Below are 10,682 nucleotides of genomic sequence, written 5' to 3' on the forward strand. Positions count from 1 at the left end.
GAACTCACAAAGACAACTAAATATAGAATTTGAAAAAACTGTAGATGCTAAATAACGGCAAATGCTAAACAACGCTAAATACTAAACAACGCTAAATGCTAAACAACGCCAAATGCTAAACAACGCCAAATGCTAAACAACGCTAAATGCTAAACAACGCTAAATGCTGCTGTGTGAGTCGGCCGGTCAACCGCATGACGGGCAGCGACCCAGAACCAGAAGCCCGACCCAGAACCATGCAACAAGAGAACCCGACAGAATAAACCGGAGGAGGAAGACATGGAAGACGATGACTGAAGAATGTGTGGCCATGATGAAGGTGACGCTAATGAAGTGAAGAGGAGTGACGACCTTCGAGTCGTTACAAGAGATTATGTAAAGGAAGGAATCCATCCGAGGCTGGAGGACGTTTTCAGTCCCGCAGGAGGAGTCAATGAGGAGCCAGAAGCAACTTTAGCTTTGTCCTCCGCTGCTTTTATCACCACACCAACACAAGAGCTCACCAAATACAGACGCTGTGGACAGAGGGGAGAGAGACAGGAGGGGGGTTTGGGTTTTAGGTTTGTTCAGAGCAGATCTGAGCGTGCTCCGCTCCGTCAGCGCTGCAGCACTTCACGGCGAGAGCTCCGCTCCGTCTCAAAAACCAGTGCTGTAAATACTCGAGAGTGGTCTCGCACTGCCCTGGTCTTGGTCTTGATCTCGCACTGCCCTGGTCTTGGTCTCACCCTGCCCTGGTCTTGGTCTTGGTCTCGCCCTGCCCTGGTCTTGGTCTTAGTCTCGCCCTGCCCTGGTCTTGGTCTTAGTCTCGCCCTGCCCTGGTCTTGGTCTTAGTCTCGCCCTGCCCTGGGGTCTTGGTCTTGGTCTCGCTCTGCCCTGGTCTTGGTCTTGGTCTTGGTCTTGGTCTTAGTCTCGCCCTGCCCTGGTCTTGGTCTTGGTCTTGGTCTCGCCCCTGCCCTGGTCTTGGTCTTGGTCTTGGTCTTGGTCTCGCCCTGCCCTGGTCTTGGTCTTGGTCTTGGTCTTGGTCTCGCCCTGCCCTGGTCTTGGTCTCTGAGCACCCTGGTCTCATGTTCGTCTCGGTCTCGGTTAGACTAAAACAACATCAAACACGCTGCAAGCTGAACAACACAGATGGAGCTGGACAGGAAGTCAGACATGGCACAGAGCGTCCAGTGAATTTCAAAATAAAACACAACATATGTACTCATCACACGCCAAAACAGGCTGCGAATGAACAGCAGCTGATGAGCTCACACTCCAGCACAGAGTGAACCGACTTATTGGAAACATCAATTATTGATTTGTCTCATCGAGCGTGATTGGAAATCCTGCACTCTCATTTAAATTTAATTTGTAATATTTCCCTGCTCGGATAAGTGGAACTGCAGCTTGAGATTTCTTGCCGTTGACATGGAAACCTTTCTGCACCGATGACTGACGCCTGTCTCAGCTTCCCTCCTGTTTTTTTGCCTACAAATCTATTTTCCGTGGAGGAACTTCACGCAGCTACATTACTGCTGACAAGTTGTCATGACAACCTTTAATACTTTTAATTCTGCAGCTTCAGCTTTCAGCCTCTTGGATCTGTATTAGTTGTTGTTGTTGTTGTTGCCTGCGTGTGGATGAAGAGAACAGGAGATGGAAACAGATAGAGCGGGGAGCTGTTTCCCTCAGATAACGAGTATCATCCAGTCAGATGTGTCCCAGGGTTTAAAGGCTGCCGGGGTTAAAGAACAGTCTGCACTCGGTCCCGCTGGCTCTTTGCTTTGTTGTCTCAGGTTGATTTCACAGATTTAATAGGTTCGAGGCGCCGCAGTGAGGGAGGGAAGCGTCGCCCCTCCTTTCGCGTCGCTACTTCACATTTCCAAACTTCAATTTGCAAATGTAAATTTCACAAGCGTCTGATAATTAAGTGTGCACACGTGAGACACCTGAGGGAGTCCATTATGTGGGATTAGGATGCAGACAATAATAATGATGATGATGTATCGGGGTGAATTAGAGGATGCACAGTTTGAAATGTTTCTGCTCTGTTGTCCTGCTCCCTGACTCATCGACCACCCTGCAGAAATCACAGTAATCTGTGACAATGTCTGCTGTCACTCACCGTGTATGAAGAAGAAGAACCCGGTGATTCATTTTAGTCTCGTCTGATCTGTGATTCAAGAGGAAATCTCGTTTCCTTGATAATTAGCTTCTCCCAGAAGTATCTAAAAGCTAAATTATAGGACAATATTGCCCTGCGTGTCCCTCACAAGTCATTAATCATGCAATCAACCAGGCAGAACATCCTTGGACAGCAACGCTATGGAAGTGCCACTCTGACTCAAGGAGGTCACCGTTCTTCGTGGCAGGAGCTTCGTTTGTTCACATGGCTGAGCAGCGAGCCTCGAGCGCGGGTTTGGACGGCAGGACGCGGCGTCCGTCAAAAAGACTTAGTGACGCTACAGTGGACCCGGGGATGGCCTTCCTTAGCGGTGTCAGCCGCCTGACAGGTGACAAAACGGCGGTGGGAAAAGGCACGCCAAGGGAGCGCGAGGTGTGTGTGTGTGTGTCAGAGAGAAATGTTAACTAAAAATATACACACTTGGTGAGGCGTTGCGGACAACAACCGTTCATCATGGTAGCCGGTATCGAAGGTCGTGACGTTGTGATCCACCTTAAATGATTGTAATCCTTCTGCAGGTTCAATTCAGACGTGGACGCCGGTGCTCAAACCCGATGAGATAAAAGAGCTCTGAAGTGGGTCAGGTGAGTTTGTGTCTGATCACTGAAATGGAGTGCAGGTGTGAGGTTGGCTGTTTCTGGGTCAACGGGACAGACTGAGGTTCCTCCTGGGCTTGTTTTGATCCACATTCTACTGAAGAGCGGCGAGGGGATCGCCTGTTCTCTTTAACACACACACACATCACTGGCACACGCTGCGTGGCTCTCTTTGAATTGTATGAACGATACATGTTATCTACAGTCGGGCGCAATGTAACGGGTCGTTGAGCGAAAGTTACCCTGAGTCAGCATTTCCAGCATGGCGGCGGCGGCGGCGGCTGCTGATGAGACTCCGGAGCGACCGGCAGGAACAGACGGCCGACGTCACTCAGGCTTCATCGAGTCTCTGCTTGTGATTTAACATGTGCCATTCAAATCAGCTTGACTGAACTTTGTTTGCTTTTATACAACCTTGCAGTCTCATAAACTGGGCCTCATTTGCATAAGCATGGCGCCGCTCGTGGTTAAACAGATCCAGTGTGTTCAGAAGTCGAGAACTTCCTGCATCTGGTTCATACATTCAGACATCATCTGTTTTTTTAACGTCATGTGTTGATTCCAAACTGTGACGTCGACAGTTTTTAACAGTCTCAGCTGTAAATGTTCCTATTGAACGAGAAGCACGCGTCATCTGAGCAGCTACATTCTGATTGAAGCTCCTCTCTGTGAGCTGATTGGACCGTTTCATGACACCTGGATCCTGTTCTCTGATCTGCCTGATTTGCCCTTTGCATGCAATCTGTCTCACACTGATTCTAACAGCAACCCACACACGCACGCACACGCACACACACACACGCACACGCACACACACACACACAGCTTTGGTCACAATCACGTTCGGTGTGAAATAAAAGCAGAGCCTGTGGGGTGAGTGTACATGAGTCAACAGCCTTTCCTCACATTGACTCACACACACACACACACACACACAGAGTGAGCTTCTGAAGTCAGGACCAACACATTTATAACACCATCACTTTAGTTTCCAGCACAGCTGCAGATAAATTCAGGGAATATCAATGAAGTTGAACATACAGTGGGACAACGTGTTTGCTTGATTTAGATTCATCATGACGGAGCGTTAAGACGCCGACCTCCCATCCAATCAGACCTTTTTTATTTCTGACATTTCTCTCCTTCCACCTTTTTTTTGTGTGTCTTGCGTCTTGTCTGTGTGTGTGTGTGTGTGTGTGTGTGTGTGTGTGTGTGTGTGTGTGTGTGTGTGTGTGTGTCTTACTCTCTGTGCTGGTATTTGTCCCTCCACCCTTCCCTTCCTCTTTCTTTGTTCCCCACCACAGAATATCGACAGTCGCAGCGACCAAGCCTCTCTCTCTCTCTCTCTCTCTCTCTCTGTCTGCGTGTCTTTCTCGCTCGCTTCCTCTGGCCTTCACAGGAGGCTCTCAGGGCGCAGTATGTGGCTGCCCTCGCCACACAGTTGTCAGGAATAAACCGATCGTTTCACTTAACTGAATAATACCAGCATTCACTGCAGACCATCTCCCATCCCGCTCGCTGTCCATCTCTCCGCGCTCCCCCCGGCCCTCTGTCATCTCCATCCCTTCCGCCTCTTCTTCCCGTCGTGTGTGGCTGCCCGAACATTTCCCCTGATCTTTGCTCCTCCTGCACCTTCTAATCCCCATCTTCTGTCTTCTCCCCCCCCCCCCCCCCCCCGATCTGCTGCATGCCCTCCTTTCTTCACTCTCTCTTCATCTTCTCGTCTCCTTCTCTTACCGTCTATCTCCTTTTTCTGCTTGTCCTTCGATCTCATATCCCTCACACACACACACACACACACTCTCTCTCTCCCTTTATTTGTGCCACCACCCCCTGTTACTTTCAGGTCATTGTGAGCTCCTGCAACAATCCAGTCATAAATGCCCTCTCTCTGCCCCCCACGGTGAACCCACTGCTGGATCTGGGCCCAGTCCAGACCCTCATATCCGTTCCTCTGTGTTTAAAACTCACACGTATGTGCAAGCTGCATGTAAATCAGGTAGATAGAAAACACGTCCTCCAGCACGCACGCGTCCTCCTCCTGTTCATTCTGCAGGTTTGTGTTTGCTATGAAACAGCAGCGCTGGATTGGTTAACTTCCTGCCTGTGATCGCAGACGACCCGGATTCTGCAAAAGCAGGCAGGAAAGACTCGAGGCGTCGAGCATCCTTCCCCCCGTGCAGCTCAGCGTGCGTAGAGCCGCACTGACATTTCCACAATGAAACATCCGATCACAGCGGATCACCAGGGAACAGTCGGGACTTTTACATTTTATTGAAACCCGTCTCGAGGCTCCTTAACGAAGCGAGTCTTCATCCACACAGAGTCAGAAATACATGACGAACCCCGGGGAGAGATTTGGTCCCACGATCCACCTTGTTCTGTCACTCTGACTTTTTGAACAGAACTATCCTTTCTTTCTGTGTACCAAAGGCTCCCACACACTGTTGGGGGTTACATTTGAGCTGACTTTTATTGAGTCCTTTCACTGACCCGACCTTGGACACATCATAATCTAACTAAACGTCACATGTTCAGTTTGGGAACTCGACGTTATCTCGCCTGTTTGAACAGAGATTTCAATGTTAAATTACGATTTTTAACAAACAGAACTTGCTACAAAGTTCAGGATGCTTTGCGATTGTTTATTCAAGCCGAAGATTCATCAAAGGTTCAAAACCTCTATCAGACAGTTTGATGACTGTCTGAGCACCAACGGTTCGATTTAAAAGAGGAGACTCAACTGCGACGTGTCTGGAACAATGACGCTCGCTTTCTGAGGTTCTGAAAAATGCAGATCCAGGATGTTAAGGAGCCCGGTTCTGATCCTGATGTCTTAGTCGCAGTACGACATCAGCACAGTTTTATTATCACTTGATTATTGGGGAAACGTTGCATCTACTTCACATCTGTTTTCATTACAAACAAAGTGTTGTTCTGCCAATCTCACTTCAACTCTTTTATTGTTCCAATCAGACGATGAAGACGTGCGACGCCTCGGGCAACACAGAGACTTGAAATTGAAAAACTGTTAAACTGAAATTAAATGAAGATGTCTCCATTCCTTTTATTAACCCACTTTTCCGCCGATGCTGCTGATCTCACCAGGACACGACTTCACGAGCGAGAAACAAATCATTCTCAGCATTCAAGTGCCAAAAAGTTACAGCCATTAATTATTTACTGGACTGTCATAAAAGAGATCAACAATAAGCCTCCATGTGAAGATACAACGCAGCCAAGCAGAATATCCAAACACTAAACTGCAGCCATATCTCCCAGTAACTCCAGCTGTGATACATCTTCATCTACATTTATCAACACAACAGTACTCGAACCCTGATCCTTAAAGTGCCATCATTACAAACATCAATCAACTAGACACCTGCTTGGGGGGGGGGGGGGGGGGGGGGTGCTTTGTCCACAGGGTCACATGAAGGGGTCAGAGTTCCTTAAAGCTAATTGCCATATGGTTTGGCTCGTGCAGCTCGGGGATATTTTTTATTATTAAGAGCAACCTCAGCATCAGCCCAGCAGGGGCAAAAGGGGACGGCAAGACGGGAGTCTTTTCCCCTTCAAATATGAACAATACAGGGAGAATGTGTGTGTGTGTGTGTGTGTGTGTGTGTGTGTGTGTGTGTGTGTTAAAGCATGACAACACGATCACGTTGCAGACTCTAAGATGGCATCTTTAAACGGTGTCTCTTAGAGAAGAAGCAGCAGCAGACGGAGCCCAGATATGAAGGGAAATTACAAGAAACCACTCAAAGAAAAGCGAGTGTGCAAGACGTGTTGTAGTCAAAGTCAGACGATAAACAACATTAAAAGCTTTTCCAAGAACTTCGATTTGCTCAGCGTGCTTGTGTTTAGCCTACATTTGATGCACGACACATAAAGGGGGGGGGGGGGGGGGGGGGGTTTATATGGAAGCAAATGTCTCCATCATGGAGAAGATGAGAAGAGGAGGAGAGAGGAACGAGGGGGCGGCCACTCCAGTGAGATCATGCTCTGTCTGATCAGATGTTTGCACCACTGTCTTCCCTGGATACAGCTTTTTTAACAATGGAGGGGGGGGGGGGGGTACATTTAAAGGTTTACATAAGAGTGTGAATTTGTGGCTGCACCTGATACTGTCATTTCTGTTCTCGTGTTCACAATGAGACAAAATAGAGAGTCAACTTCGAGTGCAGCAAAGCACGAGACAGAAGACAGTTCAGCACCACGGACAGCGTCACACTGTACATCTTCCACTGTTTGCAAACTTCAGCAGAGAGTGAGCATTAATTGACTGAGAGAATGAGTCATGCACATCGAGTCTGTTTGATGAGGTTTGGAGATCTCGCAGGTATATTGCAGACTGTCCCTGAAAATGCCGCAAACGTAGTCACACTGAAATGATTGCCAAAAAAAAAAAATGTCTTCTAAAAATAACACTAGAGCTGCGAAGCATTCCCCACCAGCTACAACAATCCTAATCATTTTATAAGCAGCTGTTTTCTGTATCAAAGAGCGTCATCTGTCAGCGTGCTCTTCACAATGAAACTTGTTTCATTGCAACTGTTTGTTTTTGCAGAAGCTGAAAACGACAAAAACAGCTCACTTGTCTGATGTGTGGGGCCACAGGTATATAAATAAAAAAACAAGCAACACCTCCACCTTATCTGTGCGCTTTTTGGGGTTTTTTTCTGGCTTCTCCAGAGGGAGGAAAATCTGTCACGACAGGCTCGATGAGTTCCTCGATACAAGCGGAAACATGACACAATGATTGAAAGTGCAAACAGGCCAAACTTACCTTGAATGACATTAAAAAAAAAAAGGTGTGTCCACGGTTTACAGCACGATGTGTCGCCTTCTCTGAGACACCTGGCCGCCGAGCACCATGGAGAGCTGCTATCCACTGGACGTTTAAAGACACGGTGCACGCGGAGGCATTTCGGCGACAGACAGAGAGAGAGAGCGTCGAGGCGATGGTGCGGTGCTCAGCCCGCGTCCCCCGGTGCAAAAACTGGGTTTTTGCGTTGCAGCCTTTGCGACTCCGTGTGGTGCGCACTGATCTCCGCTGGACTCACAAATCCAGAAAGACGAGTAGAAAAATAAACAAAGATCCTCAACTGTCCTCAAATTTGAGGGCTCCTAAACGATCCAGGAAATGTCAAAACGGAATCAATGTTTGGAGTTACAACTTGAGGCTGTATGCACTGAGGAATTTGGGGGAAAAACACTTTTCCCAACCGCGGTCACGTTGACTGAGCACACTGCAAAAAAATCCCACGAAGCAGAAGGAAAATATGTGTCCGATGCTGCATGTTTTAAAAAACGTACCAATCTCCTTTTCTTCTTTCCCCGGAAAAAAAAATACCTAAAACATTTCACATCTTGTCAGATTCCGACACAGATTGCAAAGCACAAGTTGTCATTCTCCGACCTTGTGGCTCTTTTTTTTTAAACCATATTGCAACAGTTTAATACCTGCAGGCTGACAAGACAAAATCTTACACGAGAGTCAGTGGGAGCTTCACTTCATCACGCGCCGAGTCCTCCTCCCGGTGGATCAGTCAAACCAGCCTCTTACCTCCAAACCTCCTCTTACGGCCAAAATATCCAACCAACGTGCATCCAAGATCCCGCAGCAGACACGGAAAACCCCCGAAAGATCTTAGAAACGTCCTCCACTTCAAACGATCAAATGCGCAGAAAAAGTTAATAATTTAAATTATTTTCCACGCTTATTAATTGATCTCCAGCGCGTCAAAAACTGCTCCTGTGGATGAAGGCTGTGCAAAGAGTGTGTGTGTGTGTGTTTGTGTGGTGGTGGTGGGGGGGTGGGAGGGGGGGGGGGTCACATTTTGGGGATATGGGCAACATTAGACTCCTGGATGAACACTGATATTCAGATCTGGGGCCAAGCTCCAGCTCCTCCTAACACGTGCTCATGTTACACACCACTAATTAAATAAACATTAATCTAATTAATTGTTTTGAATGGAGAGGAAAAACAATGGAGCTGCAGCTCGCTCATCCCTGTGTGAGTTGTGGCGTGCAGGCTGGGACCGCAATCTGTGGGAAAACTGTGTGAGCTGGATTAAATATTTGATGAGGCCATGACCATGTCCCTCATAACCAGCTCACCACCAACACACACACACACACACACACACACACACACACACACACACACACACACACACACACACACACACACACACACACACACACAGCGGTGGATGATCTGCTTGAGCGTTTCGTGTCTTCATGAGATCGGACAAGCCGAACGCACCATCGCAGCGTGAACGTGAAGGAGTCACGCATGAACAACTTGGATTTGAACACCGGGGGTTGGAAGGATGCTCTGGACGAATGGACAGTGCGCATCATGTCGTCGTGGCGGGTGGTTGCTAATACCTGGCACATGAGAAGATGACATATTGTATATTATATTGGCTGAATCCTGCACGAGAGGGGCGAGTCAACTCTCCCGTAGAGAGAGAGAGAGAGAGAGAGAGAGAGAGAGAGGAGAGAGAGAGAGAGAGAGAGAGAGAGAGAGAGAAGAGAGAGAGAGAGAGAGAGAGAGAGAGAGAGAGAGAGAGAGAGAGAGAGAGAGAGAGAGCAGACACACATGCACACAGGTGATTTCAGCCACCATGGACAGCGAAGAGGCGAGCAGCGCTGACCAGCGTGCTGAAAACGTCTCATTAACGTACAGCGCTCTGATATTCCCTCCAGTTATCAGCTTTAACCTCCTCCTCCGAGGGTCACAGCACTCGGTCGACTTTCTCACCAACTGATGGGAACACTTCCTGCATTGACCGTAATACCATATTTAACCACTAGGCCCAATCATATTTCAAATAAATCATTAAAGCATCAATTACTTCCTCCTTCCTCCCCCTCCCCCCTCCCTGCTCCAAAAAGCCTGTATAAATGATTTGGCATTAGAAGACCAGGAGCTCCTCTTCAATGATTTTATGTCCCTGATCATAAACGCATTAATTAACCAGCTATGTATAATTATAAAAGGCCAGCAGCAGCTCATGTGACAGTAAGAAGGTCAAGCAGATCGTTGGTTCCCAACCTGAGGTTCGTGCTCCCCTGGGAGGGGCTCAAAAGAGGGATGTGATGTTTTGAATACTCCGAGGTTGTCAGATTCTGTTTTTTATACATATGAAACTAAAATCATTTTTTTGGGGTAGTTTTTGTTTAAAAGGGTAGTTTTGTCATTTAAAAAGGTCTATGCAAGTCTTTTCTGATGGATTTCACGGGCCAGGCTAAAACAAACCCTTAACAATCACACCGAAGATTAAATGTGTCAAACATGTGGAATAAAAAGATCCAAAAGAAAATACTGAAAATGACAATAAGCAAGAATATAAAATATATGAATAAGATCCCTTTAAAAGCAATGAGGTTATCTGCTCTGGTTTAAAAACGTCTTGATGAGAAAACACTGCTGACAATTTGATCCGTCCGTGTCGGGTACAGAGCTAAGGAGCCGGGGATTCAAACCTGGAACCTCCCCACTGTCAGGAAACAGAGCTAACCACTGAACCACTGTGTACCATCATTACAGCCTAACACGACAAGGCTTCAAGGTAAAAAGAAGCACTGACAGCTGGAGCTCAAACTGCTGTTTGTTTTGGTTTCTCACTGTTTTGTTGGCTCATTAGAAATAACGCTGATCCACACCATCCAAAGAGTGAGTGTGCAGAGATTTCAGATCAATTAAACATGACGACGTTCCTCCACACGCGGGTCAGTCACACATCGCAGCCAGCTCGGAGTCGCTCGGATTCTGAAGCACACACACACTTTCCTTTTAAGGCATTTTCTACATGTATTGTCGGCACAAATACTCGTGGCACTTTCAAACCTCGGCACAGGAAAGAAGCAGGAGGCATGAAAATTGTATGTTTTGCCATTGTGAG

The 10,682-nt window shown here is 47.4% G+C and overlaps 1 protein-coding gene across 1 annotated transcript in view; it reads right to left on the bottom strand.

Annotated features, from left to right (window-relative positions):
• The window catches only part of LOC306838687 (voltage-dependent T-type calcium channel subunit alpha-1I-like), a 129,283-nt gene extending 121,213 nt beyond the window's left edge, over positions 1-8,070 (bottom strand). Inside the window, exon 1 of the mRNA XM_079367008.1 lies at positions 7,553-8,070. The gene's annotated coding sequence lies outside the window, so the exon portion shown is untranslated. The remainder of the gene's footprint in view (positions 1-7,552) is intronic.
• Between the last annotated feature and the right edge of the window lie 2,612 nt (positions 8,071-10,682).

The sequence above is a fragment of the Symphodus melops genome (genome assembly GCF_947650265.1).
Source record: "Symphodus melops genome assembly, chromosome: 17".
Lineage (NCBI taxonomy): Eukaryota > Metazoa > Chordata > Actinopteri > Labriformes > Labridae > Symphodus > Symphodus melops.